The sequence below is a fragment of the Myiozetetes cayanensis genome, unplaced genomic scaffold, assembly GCF_022539395.1.
Source record: "Myiozetetes cayanensis isolate MyiCay16 unplaced genomic scaffold, myiCay2020 scf15, whole genome shotgun sequence".
Classification (NCBI taxonomy): domain Eukaryota; kingdom Metazoa; phylum Chordata; class Aves; order Passeriformes; family Tyrannidae; genus Myiozetetes; species Myiozetetes cayanensis.
Window position 1 is genome coordinate 10726886 of NW_026087159.1, and position 24450 is coordinate 10751335.

The 24450-nt window shown below is 44.1% G+C and overlaps 1 protein-coding gene across 2 annotated transcripts in view; it reads left to right on the plus strand.

Moving 5' to 3' along the window:
• Positions 1-24450, plus strand: part of PAK3 (p21 (RAC1) activated kinase 3) — a 166607-nt gene that overhangs the window by 37118 nt on the left and 105039 nt on the right. Inside the window, exon 1 of one of the 2 annotated variants that reach the window (XM_050310559.1) lies at positions 7897-7919. The exons of the other annotated variant lie outside the window; for it this stretch is intronic. The gene's annotated coding sequence lies outside the window, so the exon portion shown is untranslated. Of the gene's footprint in view, positions 1-7896; positions 7920-24450 lie in introns of those variants that run through there. 2 annotated transcript variants of the gene reach the window in all.

A 24450-nucleotide genomic window follows, 5' to 3' on the forward strand; every position in this document is an offset into this window, starting at 1 on the left:
CACGTGTGAAATGACAGCCTTATTTATTCTTCCACCATGACCCTTTAAAAGAGAAAGGAGAAGAAACCGATACTGGGGAAAAAAAACCCAAAAACAAAACACCCAAACAAAAGCCTCCAAAACTGGGTAGAATTTTTAAAAAAAGACAATGCTGTGCTTGCTTTTCCTTTTAAAGGCCACCTTCCAAACTAACACAAGGATCACTGTATTACAAGGCATGGACTAACAGAGAAAGGTTCTCAAAAGGAGACCTATTGGAGTTATCTTTAATATTAAAAGCAGAGTGTTTGTTTTCTTTAATATGGAGGGCAGCACCAATAAAAACACCAGTGAAAGAGGCCAGTATTACTAGATCACATGTCTGCTTTTATCTCACAGCAGAGTTATAGTAGAACGATTTTTGCTTGGAAACTTGAAAGCTGGACTGCATCCTTTCATGCTGAAATCATATCTCCTGCAAGGATTATTGGAGGATATAATGTTTCCTTCAGCTTCTTATATTCTCCACTCCTGAACTTGGACTCCTGACCTCAACTTTTCTCTGGTTATGACCAAGTCTTGGCCTTCAATTGAATAGCTGAGCTTTTTACAATCAGATCAGCTCCCCCTCTTGTAATTTCAGACTCATTTTGTGACATTGATATTGTAGATCTTAATTAAAAGCCAAACATTTTATACCTCGGGTAATGACCATAGAGGAACTGCCAGTTTTTTCTGCCATGTGTGTAACCATGCAAAGCATTCAGTGTGTGTGACTGGAGTCAGGGGAGCTGGGCAGGGTTTGCACGGGGGGCCCCCTCGCTCTTTGTGTCCCTCCTGCAGCACAGCCCGGCACCTGTGCTGGGCTCTGGGCAGTCACAAAGGCTGGGCCGTGAATGGCAGGTAATTCAGGGTTCATGGTGGCTGAGTCTGGAGCCTCTCATTAGCTGAACAGCTAATCAGGCAGAAATCTGTGGGGCTCTGCAGTTAATTACAGGGCAGGGTTAGGTGGTGGGTGCTAAAAATATCCATTTCTTGGCTATGCCACTGTCCCCTGCTAGCACCAGTGGGGGCTAATTGCACTGGATTATCTGCACAGATAAAGTTAGATGTACTATTCAGCAGAGTACAGAATTTGGGAAGCCTTCTGTTCATGGGACTCATGATTTTTTAAATTGTTTTTTATTAATTGAATATGATGTGCCTTGTGCTTTCTCTCACTGAAGAGAAAACAAAGAGAATTGGATTTTGGTTGTGCAGCTACACTATCAGCTTGAGTGTACAGCTGTGAATCCTGTAGCCAACAAATCTGAATGTCTTTAAATGTTTGAGACACCAAATAGAATGTTGGGATATGGTCTTGAAATCATACAGCACTGGGCTTGATACAGTAATTTGTTATCAGTAAAACAGCTACTTCATGGACATTCCTTATTTGTGTGAGCATGAAAATAAGGAAAAACAAGTACCTCTGTTATACTGTCCTGTAAAACTTGGCCTTTTGTAATAAGCCAGAGCCTTTCCACACAGGAATTACTTTCTGGTGCGAGTGGGACTTGCAGAGTATTTTTCAGAAACACAAATTGAGAGAAAGTTACTTAATGGAGTCTTTTAAGTTGGTTAAACTATTTTCCAAAACACAAAATATGCCTGAAGAAATGGGACTGCTAGTGAAGTCCTGCCTCTGAATATGGCAGGCTTTATGTTCACTCGGAGTGAAGTCGATGGCTGAAGTGTGTCTGGTATAAATAGAAAAGGAATCAGTACCTATCAAAGAGAATCGGGTTGCAGATTTACCAATATTTGAATTGTCAGCACAGATGAGGACAGTTTAGGAGGTTTTCACAGACACAAATTAGGCATTTGGAAAATAATAATGCAAAAAGGGATGTGTTTTGCAAAGCTATTTATGCCTTTGATTGTACCTTCTAGAGGTAGTGAAAGTACAACAAATGGGCTTTTAATTCACTGTGTCATGAACAACTTACTTATTAAACAAACCTAACATATTAAATAAAAGGAGGCATTACCCATTGCTAATTAAAACTGAACTTGCAGATATGGCATTCTTTTTAGTAGAAATGTAGGAAACACTGTCCCTTAGTGGTGGTGAGGAAGTACTGCTTAGGAAATAGCTGCACAATTACTTGTGCACGTTGTGGTGAATGTCTTTGTTGCTAGGAATTAATAGCAGCCCAGAGAGTGCAAAGCCTTGAGTTATGTCCTAACATTGTACATTTAACTGATGGAGTCTGGAAAAAGAAGGCCAGCAGTACAAAACCAGTTAAAAAGTAAACAGCAGGCTGTTTATTTTCAGAACAGGCTGAAAAGTACACGATTGGATCCCAACGTAGTTTGTATCCCAGCGAGTGCCTCAGATTTACCCCAGTGCTGCTGAACTCACAGTGTGCCACCCTCATAGTGTAAGAAAATAACACCTTCAGTTCTTATTGCTGAAAAAAACCTGGAGTGTGTTTGGGCAGGTGTGTCACAGGCACAAAAAACCATACAATTTTCCCTCTTGGTACCCAGGTTTCCTCAGTGCCTTTGGGAGAAGACATTCCTGGGCTTCAGGCATGCTCTGGAGAAACTTGCTTCTCTTCCTGTATGCTGCCATGGTCTGTGGAGAGTGTGAGGATTCAGTCTCCAGGGCTGTGTAGTTAGCCTGCAAGAAACTCATTGTCACTTAAAAATGAGGAGTTGTCATTTTCTACATTTATCTGTTCACCCTAACAGATGCAATTGCCTTGTGAGGATAGTTAAGACTATTTACACTTGTATTTGAGCAGCTCCTTTTAGATCTTTCAAAAATCATTCTGTGAATACACTATTTTTGCCTGTAGTATTTTTTTTGTCTCAACCCTGGCTCACGATAACTGATTGTCAACAATATGAATGGAAGGGCATTTGGTGGCAGTGCTGCCAGAGTGTGGTGATGTAATGTGCCTTTTTTATACCTGCCCCGGGAGGTTCCCCAGGTCTGACACTTCTCCATTACCCTGGCACAGCACGTAGAGACAGTGTAAGCCAAGGACCTGGGAGGCTTGATGACAATTGTCTGGGTTGTATCTGCTTAGACAGTAGGATTTTGGGGGATTTGTCTCTTAAATCCTGGATATACAGGATTCCGTCTGTTGGGATATATTTGGTGAAGCTGGGCTGCCTCCTGAGAATTTTTCCAGCATAGAGCCAGGTCAGTGTGCTTGCAGGAACAGGCTCACAATGTGTAACTATAACAATCATGATTAATTTTCCTCTGCCTCTCTCTAAAGACAGAAGGGAAAGAAATGGATCCTTTGGGCAGTGAACTATCTGCTACCTCACCATTGCTTTTAGCCTCATTTCCTGCACTCACAGCTTTCTTCAGTCACAGTGGCATGTTCAGTGTGAAGCTTGGACTCGGAGCTTTGGAATGCCTTTGGCTGAAAACTTGTCCCCAAACCTCCACTGAGACATTTCAGGAGAAGAGCCCAACTTGTCCAAACATTCACATGGATGCTTTGGCTGGATCTTTCTGTTTCTTCACTCTTCCCCCCTCCTAAGTGCATCTTTACAAAGCTTTAGAGAGGATTTTCCTTAGGAAATGTCTGTGGGGATCTTCTTTGGAAACTCCTGAGTTACTAACCATCAATTTACTCTGCTAAATTAACAAGCAGATGTTTGGCTGCAGCACTGGCCAAAGTAAAAGAAGTAGTAGTGAATAAAAGCACCATTTTTCAATAATAATATCAGTAGCATGACATAAAAATTGCCAAGTTTTGAGAAGAAACAGTCTTTGTCATTTTTCTCTTGTAATTACTTCAAATGTAGCAGAGTGGTTTTTTACTTCAAGTTTGTGGGTTTTAAGACCATTCATTTCCTTTGGGAATGTATCTGTGTTTTATTAACAGCAGATCGTTTTTTCATATTGTAGCATTTATCAGTTGAAATATGTACTTTTTATAGACACTGACAGTATGTTATTAATGAAATGCTGATAATAACAGTGAGACATCAGTTACCAAGTTCTAGAAGAAAAACTCAAACAAAACCAGGAAAATAGAAGAGGGTGTTACAAAGGTAACCCAGAGATGATCTCCAGAAGTGACCAACTATGGCCAACTCCCTCTTTTGTTCTATGATATATGATTTCCAGAGCCACAGGTAGTCTCATATTCCATATGTAATGCTCTCCATATACCATCATACTGAGGCGGGGCTTTGGTTATGGGCTGGGGGACTGATTTTTGGGTAGTTTCACTTGAACACTGGTGCCTTTTTAATGGATAGTGTTGTTGGACACATGTGCTTTGATAGCTCTCTGAGATCTGTGGGTATCTCTGTAATTTAACTGGAGAATTTTTTAGGGGCTAAACTGTCAGATCTCAAGAGATCTCAGAACACACATCCACCTGTGAGATGGTGGTTGATCCTCTTCCTGGATGTTTGGTAGGATTCCCTGATGTATGGAAACCTTTGGCTGTTTCCCATACCTGTCACCTGGCTGTACCAAAAGATGAGCATTTGAAACCAACCAAATTGGTTGGTGTCAATTCACAGTATATCAATGAGTGCTGCTCCATAGCTGCTCTGACTCCTCAGACACAGAGCTGAGAAAAGGCACAACCCACTGGGATGAAGCAAAACGCTGCTTCTGTGCCCTGCCCTGCCTGCAAAGCTGCCAGTGGATGGCTCAGGGCAATTTCTAAGGGAACAACTTTGTCTAATTATAAGCAGACAAGCACTGGAAGTGCTCTCTAGTAATAAGAGCAAGGCATATGTGCAGATAGGACACCAACATCTTTCTGGTCCCTCTAATACTTCCTGTTAGACGATGAGCACATCTCTGTGCCCCTCAGTGCTCCCTGGGGAGAAGGAATGCAGGTGTTGTAAGGCTTCATTTAAGCACCATCTGTGAGATGCTTTGAGATCCCTGGGATGGAAGAAGGATGGTGATGGACGCATGTGCTGACTTATCATGGAAATCAGAAATGTATTTTGGGGTGTGAAAAGTGATTTCTAATAGTTTGTGTTAGATTGTTAATGGCAATTTGCTTTAATTTACATCATGGTTTTGTTTGCATCAGCTTCATGCACAGCCTTTTTCTTTTCCTGTGCAGTTCAGGAATCTGACAGGAGATGGTTGATTTCCTACATTCATAGACATTGGAAAATTTAAAAAACTTGAAAGCATCAATAGTGCTTTAGTGGTTTCGTGAAACTGTCAATTTTTTTCATTGTTTTTACGAAACTGTTGGATTAGAACAGATGGATTCATTTATTGCACTATGTCTTTATATATATTTAGATGGTTCCCATCTCTATGGGCCTTGTGTGCCTCCCAAGTATTTTAAAACAGAAAAATGCTTTTTCCTTCTCTGCTTTTAGCTAGCCACTAAGAGGAACAGCTTGATTACTTTACAGGGCTTGGGTTTGTTGGGCTGGGTACTAGTGTTCTCTGCATGTTTCTGTGTGAAGAAATGAAGCTGAGGAGAGAATTCTTGTATTTGCTTCTGACTGCTTTGAGCTCTGGGTTATTTGTATCTCCATGAGGCAGAGTAAGTTCCACAGAACAGAAATACTGCCTGGAAAAGATGAAACTCCCATAGTCTTGTCTTACCCCTTGGTCAATGGTTTCAGTGCTCCAACAGGAGCTGGCTGTGGAAGATTGTGAAGGGCTTTGGATATCAGAAAAGAAGACCAAAGTCTGTACTTAGTAAGAAACCAGGGTGAGCAAAGCACCAGGCTGCTCTCCCTTGCTAAGCAGACATCTGCTGCATTTTACACCAGCTGTGGTTTATTTCAAAGCACAGGGAGTTCCAGTAATTAAGCTGCAAGACACAATTTATGCACCAGTGTGTCCAGGCGTGCACTCCTCAGGATGAGGTGCAATCTTCTGGCCAGTCCTACCTGGAAGAGGGCATTTCTGCTGACATGGCTGTTCAGCCATCCCCTGGCAGTGTGGAGGCTGCAGACATCCTGACTCTGTGAGACAGATGCAGCAGCTGACTAAGCAACTGTGTTGCTCTTGGGATGGGAATGAAATGTTTTAACACAAAGCTGAGCACAGAAATGAATATGCATAGCCCAGAATAGCAGGTCCAAAATGAGCCACTGGACAAAACAGATGTCAGCATCATTGATAATTTCACTGTTTCTACAGGGAAGAAGGGTCAGCACCAGAATTTTATGGAGGTTAAGTTCTACCACGATGAGCGGGTGGCTTCTGGGGACAACAGAGATCTCAGTAAAGAGTGTCCCAGTCATCTCTTCTAGACATGTGCATCATCTGATGTTACTCCTGTAGTAGAGTTTAGAAGGTCTTTTCCAATCCATCTACCACCAGCACCCACATGCCCCGAAACAATTATCAGGAGTTTCAGTTGCTGTGTGTTCAGGCGTGCCCAGGCTAGCCTGAATCTTTCTGATCTGGGCAATCTGAGCTTTCTAAACATGGTGGCATGGATCTTACCAAGCTTGCCAGGGGCTGTGGAGACATTTTTAGGTTGATGCTACCAAGTCCTCATAACTAGTGGCATCCCTGTGAGGTAGAATCTGGTTAGCTCAGCTGTGCCTGTTCAGTGCTGACTTCCAGCTTTCCTCCTGCCTAGGGACAGGTTCTGGTGTTCTGGTCCATGTGCCCAGTGTGTTGTTTGACAGGGGAGGTGGATAGGGGAATTCTCTAAGGGAGGGACAGGGTTTCACCACCTCATCTCTACTCCCGTGACTCTTGTCTGGAGGAAGATGTTCTGCAAGTCTGATTTAACATGATGACACATGCTAAATTAAGAAATTAACATTAGCCTTAGTTAACTGTATGTTCATTTGGTGTCTCTCGCTCTGCTCCCCAGTGCAGGCACGGGGCCAGCGGCACTGTTCAGCTCTTGAGCCCTCGCTGCTCTGCCGTTCTCTGGAACGTTTGTAGGGCACAAATCCCCACAGTGCCAGAGAGCAGCGCAGCTCTGCAGCACCACAGGGCAGAAGGCTGGTTTAAAACCAAGCCACTGATGGTGAATCGGGTCCCTGAAGGATCCGCCCGGCGCTGCTCCGGGCTGGGTGCGCGGCTGCTCCGGCGGAGCTCGGGGGGCCGGGCTCAGCCGGCCATCGGCAGTAGTGGCCCCGCACCACGGGATGTCACTACGGAGCCAGCAGACACCTTTGCATTTCGCCGCGTTTTACAGCCTTTCCTCTCGAGCTGTGCCCGCCCGTCACCGAGGGCATCGCTGCCAGCGCTGCCCGCCCGGGGCTCCAGCGGGGCCGCCGAGCCGCTCCCTGCGGGCACCGAGCTCCGCCAGCCCGCCCTCACTGCGGTGGAGAGAATGATCCCCCCTTTTTGATTTCAGAGCAACCTCTGCCTCTCGGGAACGGCACCGCCTCCCCAGCCCGCCCGGGGACCAGAGGACCGGGACGCCGCTGCGGGCAGCGGGGCCCGGGAGCGCACCCCGGGCTGCGGGACCTCCCGCATCCAGCCCCGGAGCATCGCGGAAGGAGGAGGGGGGCGAAAGCGGGTTCACTTCCGCCTGGCTGCAGGAACCACAAGCCCCCAGAATATATTAGAATAATAATAATAGGAAGGTTTCCCCACCCCCACCCCCCCGCCAGCCCTGTTTTTGTCCCCCTGGAAGGCGGGTGTGGAGAGCGGCGCGGCGAGGCTGCGGGCGGCGCATCGAGGTGCGGCCGCTGAGGCGGCGCGGCCGGACCCAGCTCCCCGCCGGCGCCGCGGCCGCGGCCGGCAGGACGGGCGCAGCCTCCCCGCGGAGAGGCCAGGGAGAAGGTCTGTGCTTTGCGTTTGTACCTGGCGTGCCCGGCACGGCCCTGCCCCGGCCAGAGGGGATCGGCGGGCCCCGCATCCGCGGTCACGGCAACAAAGCCCGGCCGGGGGTCCGTGCGCGGCTGCGGCTGCGGCTGGGGGGGACACCGGGGGGAGCCCCGAGCTGTCGGTCAGTACCCGGCTCTCTTCGGTAGGTCCCGAATTTGTGCCTTCAAACCACCTCGAACCCTCCCCTCTGTGCGGGGGGTCTGGTTAGTGTGAGGCTCCTGGGAGAGTGGGCTCTATGGGATGGGATGTGCCTGGCTGGGCCTGGACGCTGCGGGACCCGGGGCTGCGCTGCGGGGCTGTGGCTGCAGGGAGGGCACCGGGAGCTTGGCGGGTGCGGGAGGGGAGGGGAGGCCAAGGGGTCTGCAGGCTCCTCCTGTGAGCCACTGGCAAGCCAAGCTGCTTGTCCTTTGCACCAAGATGAGATCAGTCCCATGCCAGGTGTACCTTTAGTGACTTCCCATTCCAGTATCTTAAGATCAGTTGCTTTTCACATATTAAACATTTTCCCAACTTTACCTTTGTTATTTTTAATGTTGAGGTTCAACGGGATGGTCTTGAGTGTCTTTGCATGAGACACTTCCAGACTCACAGGAAGACATTAATTGGAACGGGGTGTCTTTGGAGCCAGTCGCATCCTCAGACTCCTATTGCTGGAGACATAATCCATCTGCCTGTCTAGCCTTCCCAGTTTGGATCTGATGCCCTAATTTAAGGGATCACCATCAACTGGCTGAGCAGTTTAAGAGATTGGTAATGGTGAATTTTAGAATACTAGAAATGGAGATGAGCACTGTGGACTTCCACTGAAACAAGACAGAAGGTTAAATTAGCTGCCCTACCCTTGGGTCAGGTGCAGAGCTCCCCTCTGCCCAGTTACTGTCACTTCAGTGCAGCCTTCAGGTTTTCTCTTTAGGCAGACTCTGGGCACAGTGTGTCCAACAGAGATAGTGAGCACTGACACCCTGTAAAGAGTTTGTTACAGCAAAGTCACTAACACTGAGAGAGGTCCTGGCAAGGGTGACTTACTGGCCGCTGGAACACTTAACATCTTTTCCACTCTTTTAAAGAAGTAACTGCTCTAATAAACTATTGCACCCCCAGGTGTAAATAGTTTTCTTCACAAAGGTGAAACTTGTGGTCTGTATGGCTTCCTCAGCTGAGGATAAGTATATCTTAACTGAGAGAATACATGTTGACAGAATACATGTTGACTGCTGCGATCTCTGGTATGCATTTCAAAAGGTAGAGAAGCTGACGAGCTGAATGGACAGGGCTATTCCAATAGCTCTTAGGTTGAAGGTACTTCTTAACTAGGGATCATAAATGTGCTGATTCTCTTTATCTTAATTTGCCTTTTTAAATTTGTGTTTGATGTCTAAGAGAGCTGAACACCTTGAATTCCGGAGTGCTTTGATGCCTCAAACCTGTATACTGGTAGCTGAGCCTTGTATCTCAGAAGTTCTGCCAGAAGCCTGAAGGATTTAATATTACTTAAATGTATAGCAACATAAGGGATGTGATTTACTCAGGGCCAGTGAAAGGCTGGGGAAAGGACCTTGGCCTCTCACTGCCTTGTGGTTGCACTTCCCTTTCCATTTCCTTTCCTCTTGCCCCTTTTTGTGCAGTCACAAGTGTGACAGAGTTGTTTAGGAGCTACTTGCCCTCCTTTCTGAACGTTTTACAGAAACTACGATGACAAGGGAAGAGAAAGTGCAAGTGTTGAGTCTACATAGACTTCCAGAAATGAAGGTATGGCACAGAAGGATGAAAAAGCAGTGAGATAATGCAGACTGAGAACTGTTTTGTGAAAAAAAGAAAAAAGAACTGATCCATCTGTCATCTTGCTCATTTTCTTCCATGAAGTCTGAAGGTGTGTTGAAAACAATTTAAAAGTTCATGTTCTCAAGCATGTGAATTAGGTTCCTGACTTATGTGTGGGAGTGAAGTGACTTATCAGTGGTCCTGCAGTCACAGCTTCTTGTAGCATCCAGCTGGGGTGTGAGAGGTCGTGGGTTAATTGCAAAGAGTTTTAATAATGGGCTATGGAACACAGTTATCCCTTTGCTTGTGAATCTCCAGAGGAAGGGAAATAATTTTCTTTGATTTTGCTTCCCTTTGAATAACTTCTGCCTTTCTGCCTGGGATGGGACTAAATTTGTGGTGGGGACAGGACACAACTCCTTGATTGGCTGGAGATGAAAGCCCTGCTTTTACCCAGTGAGGTGGTTGTGTAGCTCTGCTGCTGTAACACAGCTAACAGCTGCAATAGCATGGCTAAGTCGAACTCAACTATGTATCTTTTGTGTAAACTGAGTCTTGTGAAGGTAATCATCACTTCAGAGGGGGTTACACTCAGTGGTGAGCTTGGGATTTATACCACGTAAACATTTGCCTTAACACAGAGAAGGCTGAGCAGTGGGTAGGAGTAAAAGTAGTAAAATCTTAACTTTGAATTACATTGTTCATTGTAAAGATGTCAAGGTAAGTGAGAGGTGCTTTACCTGCTACTGAAATACAGTCCTGAAAGGTAGAGGTAGAGCACAGTGCTGAACAGTATGGTACAGGTGGAGCCACCCCTCTGCCACGAGGCAGCACTGATCCAGTGATCCAGGGGGAACCATGAGTCTTTCTGTGTCTGTTTTCTGATGTAGATGTTTGAATTGCAGAGATTTCATCTTGGTCTTTAAAAATGAGGATAACACCTCCCCCTAAACCCCTCCCAGCAGTGGCAATGTTATGTGAATGCTGTTGTGTGGATTTCTCTTTTAAACTGGGTTTTCTCTCCAGGAACCAAGGAAATCTGAATATTTATCTGCATTAGCAGAATGGTATTAAATACAAAATCCTTAGCTGCCATGAATATTTATTCGTGTCTTAGCTGGCTGCAAACTGCATCTCTGGCTGATTGCCATCCCTGAAGGTTATTTTCACAGAGGTTTTGGAGTGGACGCTCACACACTGATACACCTCCAGATTTCATGTTCCCTGATATTTCTAAACAGATTGTCAGTAGTTGGCAAACAACTACATGAAAACAGACAGACAGTGGAGAAAGTATGGGCCCAAAAATACCTTTGGGCATCAATAGATTTCACTTTAAATCATCAGATCATAACTATTCCAGTATATGTAAACACTCCCAGTGCTCTCTAAAATTAAGTGAGTGCCTTAAAATTGCCTATTTGAAGCCTTAGCCCTTCAGATAGAATAAGATGCATTCTGGAAGGTTTCACTATGGAGCCAGTTGTCTGTAGTCACAGGGTCCTGGTCTGATGAGCACAGCAGGGTATGGACAGCGTGTCCCTGGACACACTTCCTGGTGGGTGAAGTGTTCACTGAGTGCACTGGAGAAGGTTTCTGAGTGTGGAGCTCTCCAGAGTGGATGCTGACTGTTGGGGGTATTTTGTGGGTAGTGCTATTACTCTTCTTAGCTGAGCACCAGCAGCCCGTCTCCATTCTTCATCAGTGCAGAGGGTCAGCTTAAGTATTATAGGAAGGTATTAATATTTATTAAAGCCTTAAGGTATGGTTCCAAATATACCCAAGAAAAATCAGAGAATAATTTAGGATGGATGTGACCTGTGGAGGTGACCTAGTCCAACCTATTGCTCAAAGCAGGACCAATTTTCAGCAGGGCTTGGTTCAGTTAAATTAAAAATATCTCCAAAAATGGAAATTCTACTACCTCTCTGATGCAATTTTAGTGTTAGACCATCCTTATGAAAAAAAAAAATCTAATCAAAATTCCCAGTGTTTCAGTTTGTGTCTGTTTACCTTTCACTGGACATCTCTTGGAAGCGTCTGGTTCCATCTTGGTAGACATGGATAGATAGACAGATAGATTAGAGAGAAGGTGAGAATAGATGTGAAAACATCCTTCTTATAGCTGCTGCACATTGCAGGCAGCCTAACAGTTTTTTCTCTGACTTTTTTTCTCTGACTAGACCTTGTTCAGGCAGGGTTTTGGAGGCAGTGGCAGTGTGAGATCGTATGTAGTGCACTGAGATCCTCATGTGGCTTGCTCTGATGTGAAGGTAAGATTGGCACAGCTGTAGCCTGGCAGTGAACCTGTCTCCTAAATCCTGCCTTCGAATCCAGCATTATGTGACAGACTGTGGGCCGGGTTACAGGACTGGAGGAAGGGCTGAATTGATGTGTCTTCTTCCACCTGTGGGGTTTTCCGTAAGCCTTTTGCAGTTTCACGTCATGAACCCCATTTGTTGGCATGTTTTTCCCCTAAGGGATTAGTCTGATTTTGGAGTGGATCCAGCCTGTCATATTTGTATGGCTGAAGACATTTCCTTCCCTGACACTGCACTGTTTGACTGTGCCCCAAGCAAAGTCACCAACCAGTGTGTCAGCAGTTTCCCAAACTTCAGACCTTGGATGCCATCAGCTGGCAGCATTTTCTGCAAGGCAGCTTGAGACCTTGAGCATCAAACACTGCAGATGGGATAAATTTCTGTGGGAAAGGGAAAGAGAAAGATATGGATCGCCTGAACAAGAGCTTTGGAACAGCATGAAGCTGTGCCAGGGGAGGTTTAGGTTGGATATTAGGGAAAGGTTCTTCATCCAGAGGCTGTTTGAGCACTGGAGCAGGCTCCCCAGGGAAGTGGTCACAGCACTAAGCCTGACAGAGTTCAAGAACCATTTGGACAACATTCTCAGAATTAGTGGGGTGTCCTGGGTAGGGCCAGGAGTTGGACTCGATGATCCTTGTGGGTTCCTTTCAACTCAGGATATTCTGTGGTTCTGGGATATGAACATGTGTCAGCCAAAGCAGATTGGAAATGAAACTGTGTGAGAGATAAAACCACCTTTGTAGGTGAAATAATGGATAATGTCCTCTCCTAAATACACCATTTGTGAGTGCTGAAATTGAGAAGTTCAGATTTAACTTTTGCCATCCTGCCCATCTGCTGGACCACTGCTCCTTTCTCTACTGTTGTTGTTAGGTTGTATGGAGTTGATTAATGATATCTTTTCCAACAGGCTCAAGCAGGATAATGCAACCTGCTCTAGTGGAAGGTGTTTCTGCCCATGGCAGGGGATGGAACTGGATGATCTTTAAGGTCCCTTCCAACCCAAACCATTCTGTGAGTCTATGATTGTAGCAGTGATACAGGAAGGGTTAACATGGACATGTTCTGGGTGCTACCTTACCAGAATTCTTTGGTGGACCATATTTGTCTGCATTTCTAATCCCCTTTTTGAGTCTTGTTAAGTTCATTGTCTGGATGACTGCCTGGTTGATGAGTTCTAGGTTTTAGTTATCTGTGTTGTAGGCAGAAAACATTTCTGCCCACTTCATAGTGGCAGTGGTAGTTCTGTAGCCCCATGAAACACCAATGTGAGGGTTCACTGCAGGCAGCCAGAGAATCCTGTTTCTTTCCTGATATTATCCATGGAGAAGCTAAGTGAAGTATGGGAGAGGTTACCAGCTCCCTCTTTCAGCATTCTGAGATTGTTACACAAATACATAAAAATATGATTTAGAGCAGCAGGAAAAGATATGCATAGAAATCCCAGTCTAATTCCATTGAACTCAGTAGGAGTGTTTGCCCTGATCTTCAGTTTTGCTCCACACCTAACCTTTAATGTATCTCATCAGTTTTTCCCCTGCTCAAGGGCCTCATCAAAGTTTGTTTAGCCCTTTTAAGGAAAACAGTTTATTGCCGAGAAACAGTGAATCAAATCCTCCAGATTAAATGAAAAGTCAGGAAGAGCCCAAAACCAAACAAGGCAGTAAAATCTCTGACCTCTAGAAGAAGCTCTGGAAAGACTGTTACTGAAGGAACCTTCTCTCCTCACCTGCACAAGCTCCTGCAGCAGGGATCCCAGACCAGCATGTCACTCTTTGGAGTACATGTTGGTAGGACAAACGTATCTGAGAAAGAGGATCATAAATACAGGAAGATACCCGTTCAGTGCTGAGGTCACAGGACTATATCAGCTTATTTGGATTCTGTCCCTGATTCTCCCATTGCCTGCCTGTAAGAGGCTGGATTGTTCCTTAACCTCCTTGCACTTTGCCTCTTCCAGATAGAAAATTAGTTTTATTTATCTCTTTTACATCTCTGTAATACACTATGTATTATCCTCACCCTTTGCAAAGACAGCCAGAGGCAAATCATACAAAAGCTCCGTAAGTGCAGCACTTTTTGGGCTGACAGGTCTTTGACTACCATTTCACTGCAAATCCTTAACAGTTGCAAGGACTGAAATGGAATATCCTCCTCTTTCATGTTCAGAAAGGCACTTCAGAGAAGTTCACCCCAGAGTGCTCTGGGGGAGCTCATGCCCATGGCAGATGACACGAGGTTCCATCACAGTGTGGGATTTCGTTTCTGCCACACCACCCACAGATCGTGGCAGCCACGGGACAAATGGGACAGAAGCCTTTTGCCTGATTTCTGGGGTTTTCCCACAGGGTTAAAGAAACTGTCCCTTTGTATTTTCAGGTTAGTGCTTATATTATTAATTAATGAAGGGGATAGATAAAGAGGTCTCTTGGCTTTGCCTCTCTTTAATTTTTATCAGGGGAAAAATTATACCTCGAAGAACTGTTTATTTTAAGATTTTTCCTCTGCTAGCAGCTAATGACTTTTACCACTGATCTCCACAGCAGTGGCTGGAGTATCTTTGGCTCTGAGCCTGCACAGGAAGAATAAGGGAATAATAAGCTGAAGGGTTGTTTTAGGGGATTTTTGCCTATTGTTTGTTTTCTTTATGATGTGTTTGGTGCTTGTTTCCATGAGAAAACTCTAGGTAACCACAGAACTGAGGAAATTCTGGTGTCTTGGGAACTGAGGAGTGAAAGATTAGAAATATGATGGAGAGCAGATTTGCAGGCAAGAAACTGTTTATGTTTTTACAGAACATTCAGCACTTGCCTGCAGTGCTATAGCTACAGTGTGGGTTTTTACTGTAGAACACCCCAACTTGGCTGCTTAACAGAATCTGAGAAGAATAAATTAGATATTAGAGATAACTTTAAAATAATACTTTTACAGGCACATCCCAACTCTCTGGCTGTAAATATCCACCAGAAAAGCAGCATAATATCTTTACATGGTGTTTTACTGTAATGTTTGTCTTCTTTCCATCACTCATTCTCTGTGTGATGAGTGTGAGAAGCCTTAGCACTGACAGGAGGAGATGACATTTCCCCTCCAGGAAGTGTTACCACCTCTCTGCATCTGCTCCCCTTCTGGAACCACTTAGAAGGAGACATCTGCAACAGTGGAAGGTTCTTTCCCCCACGGTAGTGTCAAGAAATGCTGCTAGATTTACCTTTTCTTCTGTTAAACAATGCTGAGTATTGAGCAGAGGGTCTTTCCAGTGGGCCATGTTCCACTGGCAAGGTTGTAAATTCTCATTTGGTATGATTTTTAGAACTTCCATCCCCACAAGTATCTGATTAGAAAGAAGTCCAATGAAAATTGAAATTCTTGAAACTCAACAGTTCTGAAAAATAAGCCCTAAGCAGCTCTGCTTATAACTACCTAGGGAACCAACTTTCAGTCCCTCTCCTTGTTGTTTTTACATATTTCATCTGTCAACTACAAAATCCTCAGCCACCTTCTGAACTCCTTAGCCAGGAAGGGACCCTCATAATTCAGTGGAGACCAGTGACCTTGTGACACAAAACATCTTCCAGTTTATTCAAAAGCTTTCCCTAATTCCATTGTGTGTCTGGAGAATTCATAATTCTCATGCAGTTCATATAGAAGGAAATGTGCTGAGCAAGATACAGAAATAGTCATTTGCTTTCACTGCCCAGATATGGCTTCTTGAATTTTCCAGTCAAGCTCCAGAACTATTGGTATTTATTCAAGTAAGATGATGAAATGACTTATTTTCAGTTGGCAATTAGTACATTGGCTTTAGGGAATGAAAACTGTGTTATATGAGAAACAAGAACAGCAACATCAACAAAAGATTTTCGTCTGTTCCTTGTGCCAGTTTGTGTTGTGTGTAAATCTGTAATTCTCAGCTGCCTTACCATCACCCATGTCTGGAATCTGGGGTGTGCCTGTGGTGTGGAGTGACTTGCCTTTGCTAGCTCTTTGTCAGGCTTGTTTTGGAGAACAGCTTGGGAAGCTGAGGGCCTGCCAGGATCCATTCTAGTGAATCCAGGGCACTGCCATCCCTAAAGCTTTGTGCTTTTGACTTGGAGTGAGGTTGACCATCTATTGGACACCCTGCAGATTTTTAATACCAGTCTTTGCTTCAGAAGTTCCCGTCATGGGGATATCAAGAGGGATCCAAAGAGGTGAAGCCATGATTGCTATTTCCTAGAGTAAGTGCAGTGATGAGGATGAGGGATGTGGGCACATGACACCTCTGTGGATTGTTTTAGCTCCTCTGTAGTCCCTCGGGTTTGGGAGTGGAAATAACACCCGTTTTTTTTTCGTCATGTTTCTCGGATGAAGAAAAAAAAATGAAATGAGCTCTGCCTTTCTGTGTGTTTCTTGCAGAGAGCTTGTGAGGTAGTAGGTCATCTCTCAGTTAATGTGCTTCCTGTTTTTCCATAAACTGGCTGCTTCTTATAGGTTTTTCCAGACTTGATTTGCCTGATTCATGTGATGAGGTGGAGTTGAAACATTCTCTTGAGGGTTAACAACCAGGAAGAAGCTCAGCTTAGCATGCCTGTCCAAGAGGCACAAAGTGTGAACTATAAAAGAACTGCAGAGCATTTTTGCAGGAATCAGAAATTAATTATTAATTAATTCAGAAATCTGAATTAACTCAGCCAAGAAGACAGACATTTAAGCACAAAGGCTTTGTTCATTATTGATGTCTCACATTCTGTGAGAGACCTTTTTTAAAGTGGAACTTACCTGTGTGTCCCAGAAAGGGCAAAATATCTTGTGAAAGTTTGAATATGATATCCTGAGTCTTGATCTGCTGCTTTTTACTTAACTATGAGGCTTAAATTAGGAATGGGGTGAAGTTTTGCCTTTTTTGAGATAGGACAGTCTTAATTTTGAACCCAGGTGAGCATGTGGATTTCATGCTCTTTTTAAAGAATTTGAGTCACAGTTTCCAGTTTTCTATTTGGAATTTCTTCTGGTTCTCAATGAGAGAGTCAAGTTGGATATCAGTGAATATACCACTTGTGCTTACAAGTAATTACAGCTGCAATTGATTGCACACAAAATTAGAAGCAATTTAAAAAAAAAAAAAAAAGCTCTAATTTTAAGAACTCTTGTGTCATTTGTCTAAAGTGTTTTAATGCATATGAACAAAGGCTGTTCATTTCCTTCTGTTGTGTGTGCAAAGTTTGAATAAGGTGCTCATCGAGCGCAGGTTGTTACAAAGGAGATGTATTTCTTTGTTACTTGACTTGCTTGTGAAATACATTTGGTGTAATGAAGCACCGATTACCTAAATTAAAAAGCCCAAACAATGCTGTTGTCTCATTTGGTAGGAGGCAGAGGCTGTGTGGACAACTGAAAGCTTGCTCAAAGGCAATCTGTGACCCACTCCATGCTATTCTTATGCTAATGTGAGAATGGGTATCCTGGGCACCATCTGCTGTCCCTGAGGTCCCGGCCTTGGGCATTCAAAATTGGTTTGCTTTATTAATGCTAGGCCATCCAGAACAGCAGTGCTGCATTTGTTATAGTCTAGGAAATCAGAAGTTCCAATTGTAAGCATGCAGAGATAACTGTCACTTTTAATAATACACTCCAACATGATAGCCACCACTTTTTCCAACCTCTTAGGCAGAGATGCCATCTTTCAAGCTATAGTTACCTTCAGCAAATCCAACAAAGACTTCTCTGGCTTTTCAGGGTGATGGGGTTTTACTTCCTTGGAAGGTCATTTCATTATCTACTGGATGGATTTATTGGCTGGCTCTGCATTTTAACTTTTGTAAATACCCCCTAGAGAAACAGAAGACTGTCTTGATATAAATCAAAATTAATAAATAGGACATACAATGGGATTATTTTTAGAGGGGCTAAAGGGATGGGATATCAAATATCCTCAACTAGTCTAATTAAACCAGCTGAGGTTTAAAGGACACCACGCATCAGTTTTGTCCAAGCTTATTGTCAGGACAAATGACTACAAACTCAGTTGTAAGTACCTAATAAAGCCTCCTCTAATGATGATCCTGTTTGTGCTTATTAGCTATATGGTTCTTTTGGTGTCCAGGGCTCTGATTAGAAAGCAATTCCTGCTTCTGTTCAGCATGTGAGTACTTAGATTGCTCATTGTCAAGTGCCCATCAGGTACAAGTCAGGATAGTTCAACTGGTAGTCAGCAAACCAGGTCCTTCTGCCCTGCTGCCTGGGTTGGTGGTCTGCAAAGAGGCAGAGCACACAAAGCTTACAACTGGCAGGTCTTCTGCTCCATCCCTGCCAGGGGTGAGTGGCTGTTCCTGATCTGGCACCCAGCCTGCAGCCTTCTGGAGAAAACAGCATCTTGGCTTCCATTTTACGGGTGAGGACATGAGGGATGGCTGATACTGTGCCTGGTGTCCCCTGGCCTGGATTGGCACTGGGAGTGTTAGGACTGTGCCAGATTCAGCCCCAAACTGCTCACAGTGGGGATACAAAGAGGAACTGAGGGTGTTTGAGGTGTGGGGAGATGGTGAGGCCATGGTAAAGCAATGTGGTCTCAGCTGATGTCAAGCTTATTGTGGTGCCCTGGTGAAGGAGCACTTTATGGTGGAATGAGAAAGGAACAGGTTGCCCAAGGCTGTTGGGTGATACAGTGAGAGTGTAATTTTGGGTTCTGGGTGCTGACTCTCCTGATTGCTCTGTTCCAACTTGATGTGTGTGCAGAATTTATTTATGGTGACCTCTGATGAAAAGAAATAGCCAGTTACCTAAGTAAGCAGTACAGCCAACAGGGAGAACAACTTTGAGCAGCTGCTTTTGTCCCCTCCCTTGCCTCCAGAGCTTTCTGTTATTTCTTTTAGTTATGGGTGAAGGAGACAAGCACTGCACTGCAGGGAAAATGAGAGTTAATTACACTGTGGAAGGGGATTGTTGCACAATGCTGGTTCTTTCCCATCCCTGTCTCAAGAGCTTGACAGTACAACAGAGCCAACAAAGTGTTCTTCAGTACTATCCTTTGCTTAGTCTGGAGGCACTGGAAATACAAGGCTGGACCTCTTTCCCTTAAATGAAGACAATGAGGAGAAGGCTTCTCTTTAGTGCCAGAATTCATGTAAGTTGTACCAAACTCAAGAGAAATTCAGCAGAGGTGAATCTAATAATACATACATATTTTAGAAAAGAGAGTAATATTTTAGCAGCATGTATTTGCACTCCTTAAAGTTTCTGGGTGAATCTGTATTTCAGAAAATCTAAAACCCAGAAGTTTTTGCTGTAAAAACTAGAAGGAAGTCCCTGAGACTGGCATATAGGGGGAAATATTTATATCTGGAGGATACACTGTACACTCTGATAATTAATGGTGTGAAACAGTAAACCATTTCAGTTAATTTCTGGTGTTCCTAATTGATTCTTTTCCTGCAAAATATACTGACAGGGTTGATTGAAGCCTTTTGAAATAAGTTTTTAGTTTCTTCCCTAGAAATAACATGTGCCACTCCACTGGAAGACAGTTGACAGTAACAACGAGGTTCTGATGAGTGAGTGAAATCAGAAATGGCCAGAAGTGACCATTGTTAGAAATTTAGAGTTGGTGTCTGCCCATGTCAGTGCTGTGTTCCTTATGTTTTTCATTGGTGACTGGTTAGGAAAAATAGTTTGGTTAGCATGCTGGTGCTTACATAAGGTGTAGGGATATCTGTCAAAATCTATTGAGGTCCTCTGAAGAGCTGTGAAATAACATTTCTGCAAAGGACACAAAAACTCTTGGAGAGACTGCAGCAGTGCTAGACAGCTTTCCAAGCCTTTATCACAGCCTGGAAGTCTCCCATCTTCAAGAAGGCCCCATTTGTACATTTCTACAAACAACAGCAAAGGAAAGTTTGTGTCCAGAGAGGTTAAAAATAAATTGTGAAGACAGATATATTCAGAGGTGGCAGGACTGCAGTGGGCAAGTCTTGGTTTTTCTGTGCAAGACTCTCTAGAGTGACAGCTTTAGTTAGGGAGAGTGTAATTATTTGCTTTTGGAATGCCTAATATTGTTTCCTTCAAGCTGAGTTAACTGAACTTACTGCCACAGCATATTCCATTTGTTCTGTTGGTTGTCTCCTGTTCCCCTTGTTATGAGAAGGACAGCTGGGGAGGCCAGAGGACAAGGATGGCTCTTGGAGACACTGGATGCTGACACTGGCTCAGCTTTTGTCACGATTATTTTTGTATCTCTGACTTGATCTAAACTGCCCAAGGCACTTGGTTCCTAGGTAGGTATTTTAAGATGCTGAGATATCCCTGTTACTCAAAGATTTTGGAAAACCAACCTTCTCTCTATCTCTCCAAACTTGCTGCTACTGCTTGGTGTGATGTCCCAGCTGGGAAGCAAAGCTTCCTGGTTAACCAGGAACCAGCACTAGGAAATTGGAACTTGTTCATTCACCCTTTTTCAGACGTAACATGGAGTTAGACACAGTGGATGGGCTCTGGAAGTGGGAGCACCTTCCTCCCACCTTGCAAAGCCAGGGAAAGGCTGAGCTGAAGTGCTTCTAATAGAGCACCTGAGCTGAGTGTACCTGGCCATGCTGGGATGACTTTTGGCTGGAAAACAAGAGCTACAGTGTGTTCTCCCCAGTCACCAGCTTCTCCTTCCTCATTATTCCCATGAGCACTCACCTTATACCTGCAGACTGAAACATATTTAAACCTTAAAGAACATCTATATGTCCTTGCATTTGTGCACCGTTATGGTTCCTTTTCTAAGCAGAAAAAGTTCTGGCAGAACACAGGCAAGGAAGAAAACTGAATAAAGCAGTAACAGCAAAGGAGCTGGGAAGAGCAGGACTGCTGTTTTCCTCCTGCTGGTTCTGTTCATCTCCTGGTGCTGCTGGGACACCTTCTGCTTGCAGGTCTGTACTACATGTGCTCAGCAGGAGCTGTTTCCCAGCTCTGTGTGTGTATGAGGCAGCTGATTTGCAAGGCCTAATTTAAATTGGTAGATCAAAATGCTTGCAGCTCTGCATATGTTTCCTCAGGAGAAAGGAATGTTTTCTCATTCCTGTCTTACTTCATATTTCACAGCTGCAGTTTGTCTTGTTTTCTCCCTGCCTAAGGCCCAGCAAGTGCTGCAATGCACAAGGGTTTAAAGGATTATTTATTTTAGGGCATTGATGCCTTCTTTGAAAAGCTGTGTGTTTTTAGTTTGTTTTACCAGGGACTCTTATTAGAGCAGCACGGGGAGTTTGCAGGGAGAGAAGGGAGGCAGTGAGTGTGCATATCTCTTCCCAAACTGTGTTATGTAAAGATAGACCTCTCAGATTATTTTAAGCAGGATGGATTGTGATGATCTTTGCTCCTGCATTCATTTTTCTTTTGCAGTGGCCGTATGTCCCATCCTCTCCACCTTTGTATAACTCCATCTCTGATTGCACCAATAGCTGAATGTCCTTCAGTTATCCAACACAGGTGAAAGTGGTAGGAAAATTAACTTCAATTAACTTCATGATTAGTCCTTAGCTGCTCTGTCACCAGCCAAAACTGATTCTGGTTATGGTGTTGGAAGTGAAGCATCAATAAAGAGCTACCAGGTCCTGATCCCTGCCCTGGGGGCCTCTGCATCATCATGGCAATGGTACATTGCTGCTCTACTTCTAAGAAAACTTCTTGGAAAAGGGGGTAGACTTTACACCTTGGAAAAATAACTTGGAAACAGCCATGATGGCTCTTAAAAGCCATCTTAAAATCTTTCATCCTAGTAACCTGTTGAGTGTCTCAGCCATGTTGCACTCCAGGGTGATCTACAGCACCAAATCTTATGGTTTTGCAGTGCCATCTTACAAACACTGATGTGCAGCCACCAAAGGAGTGCAAGGACATGGCCTGTCCCCTGAAATGGAAGGAGATGGAGGTGTGACCTTCCTGCCAGCTCGAGATCCTGAGAGGGTGGATGGAGTCTTGTCTCATGCAAAGCTTGTATTTGATTGTTTACTCTAATAGTTGTATCACCTTGCCATCCCCCTTCTCCCAGAAGAGAACTCAGCGACAGAACTCAAAGAGTGTGGCAGGGCTGAAATATATAAATGTAGGTTAAAAACCCCCTCTGTCTGTAGAATCATTTGCATTTTTTAATTCAAGAGGGAACTTGCAAGTGCATCCCTAGTGTGCCACTGATCAGCCTCTCTGATGTCTGGAAGGCTTTTATCACCTTAGGGCTGGTTTGTCATGCCTGTACGGGAGCGCTGGAGGAGGAGGTTGCCTTAGACGTGCTGATGTACAATTAATGTACTGCTCCCTTATCTCCCACCCTCAAAGTGAGTAAGGTACAAGGCTACATCTTACCTTAAACCTTCCCCAGAGCTTTGGCAGTTTTTGCATCAAGGCCTCCCAGAGAGCCAGACTTCAGGCTGCTTGATGATCGCTGCATCCCAAACCTGGGGAGACACTGATGGGTTCAGGAGAGCCTTGATGTCTCTCTCATACAGCCAAAGGGCACAGGCTCTCGTGCTGTGGCTCGGGCTGCATGAAGTGAGTGTGACAATTCTAACAGTGTAAGAGGTTTCCCCTGAAATACACTTTGTATGGATCTGTAAGTGCCAGTGCAAATGTGTTTGATTATTGAATGTAGGTGTCCCCTTTGTGATAACTGGGAGGGATTGGGTAACAGCATCCACAAAGGGAGATGATAATTCCAGTACCGTTTTTGCCTGGAAGAAACCTCTAGAAGAAAACATACTTCTAATAGGGGTGTGTGCTGCTAGTCACTGTGAATCATCAATCTGATGAGGTTGTATATTTTTTCCTAAAATCATAGCTCCAGAAGTCAGGTGATTTATGGGAAGATTCTCTGTTTTCATTTAAAAGACAGTTTCTAGTTCTCCTGGTTGGAGCTTGAAGCTGCAAGAGGCATAAACACCATAAGGCAAATAAAACCTGTAATATCTAAAACCCATCTTTATTTCTAAGCCAATCTCATTATTTTTTAGGATCTGAGTAATGATTTTTGAATGCCCAGGTTGGCTGTGAAGCCAAGAGACCTGATTTTCACAAATGCTAAGTGCTTTACTCCAGCTGTCACACCTATAAAAATCACCCATTAAAATCATGCCTGGGGTCCAGTAGTCAGACATCCCCAGCTGGGGTGGAGAGCAGGGATGTGGATACACAGCACACACACAGCTCTACCATACCTGCCCTATAGTGGGGTAAATGTGCCCTGTGTTAATCAACATTATCTTCTCTGAGGCAGAAACAAGAAATCACGGTAGGGTCTTCTTCATGCAGTCTTTTTGGTCTTTTATAATGTGAAATATTAATGTAAAAATATTATGAGCTGGTTATGAAATCGGCATCGCTGAGATTTACATCTTAGGAACAAATTAGGTTAAAGGGAGGGGGAAGCAGGGGAAAGCACACCATAGCAAATGGAAGCCAGAAAGGATCTTTCTCAGGGGAATATTCTGAAGTAAAACTGAGGAAATCTGGAATTTTGTCTTCGTTTCAAAAAGAGGGGTTGTGGATACTGGTGCAAAGTTTTAATTTTGCATCTTGCAGTGTTATTTTATTACAGATGTTACTGTTTTGAGGTCTTCCTTAAGGCCCCAGCTCTTGGATTCAGGGGAAAGTCTCAGCATCCCTTAAGGAAGTAATTTCCTGTGTTCCTCATCCATGAAAGAGAAAGTGGAAATTTGATCCAAAGAGGAGAAACCTTCCTCTGTCCCCAACCCCAAGACTGCTGTTTGTGTGTATTTACTTTTAATCCTGACTCTTGATTTTCAAGTGCTGGGAGTTAATGCTATTCCAGCTTTTACCCCAAGGTCACTGATTGAACCTTGTACTCTTCCCAGTGGAGTTTACCCCACTGAGCACTCAAGGCTGGGGTGGCAGTGCTGCACCTCTGCTGGACTTCAATCTAAGGATAACGCTTGTCCTGTAATTACACTTTGGTCTTTTTGCAGTGAAGGTCAGCTTTTTTGAAAGCCCAGGCTCAAGGCCAGCAAATAAACAGGATTCTGTAGCTTTAAAATAACCTAAAATTTTAAATCAGAAGTAAAAGGGGAGAAAATTGCCCAACATAAAATTTTGGGAATCAATATATTTTGTTTCTTTGTATTTTTTTTTTTTACAGGTAAGTCTGGCATGAAACATGTGAATCCACGTTTGAGTTGTTGACAACCAATTAGTAAGTCTTATGCTCAGTCTTTACTTTGAGATACTTTTGATATTTAAAAGATGCTATAATGGAAATATTTTTTCCAGCAGGTCCTCTGGGCTTTGTAGGTGTTTTGATGGGGAAAGAAAATGAGTTGGCATTTGATTGAAGACAATAGAAATGTGTGTGTGTGTGAATAGCAGTAAAGAAAGGAGAGTCCTTAATGAGGGTGCACGCTATATGTTCTACCTGCTTGTTTTCCAGTCAGTGTGTATACACCAAAACCAGAAGTCCCTCTGTGAAAAGTGCCAAGCCAAACCTTCCTGACAGAGTGCTCTGAATAAACCTTTCATTCCACAGCTCTACTTGTGCTTTCCCATGAAATAAGCTGATATTTCCACCTCTGTTTGCTGGGGATCTTCCTGAACGTGAAGAGTGCACAAAATCCCTCTCCCTGCTGG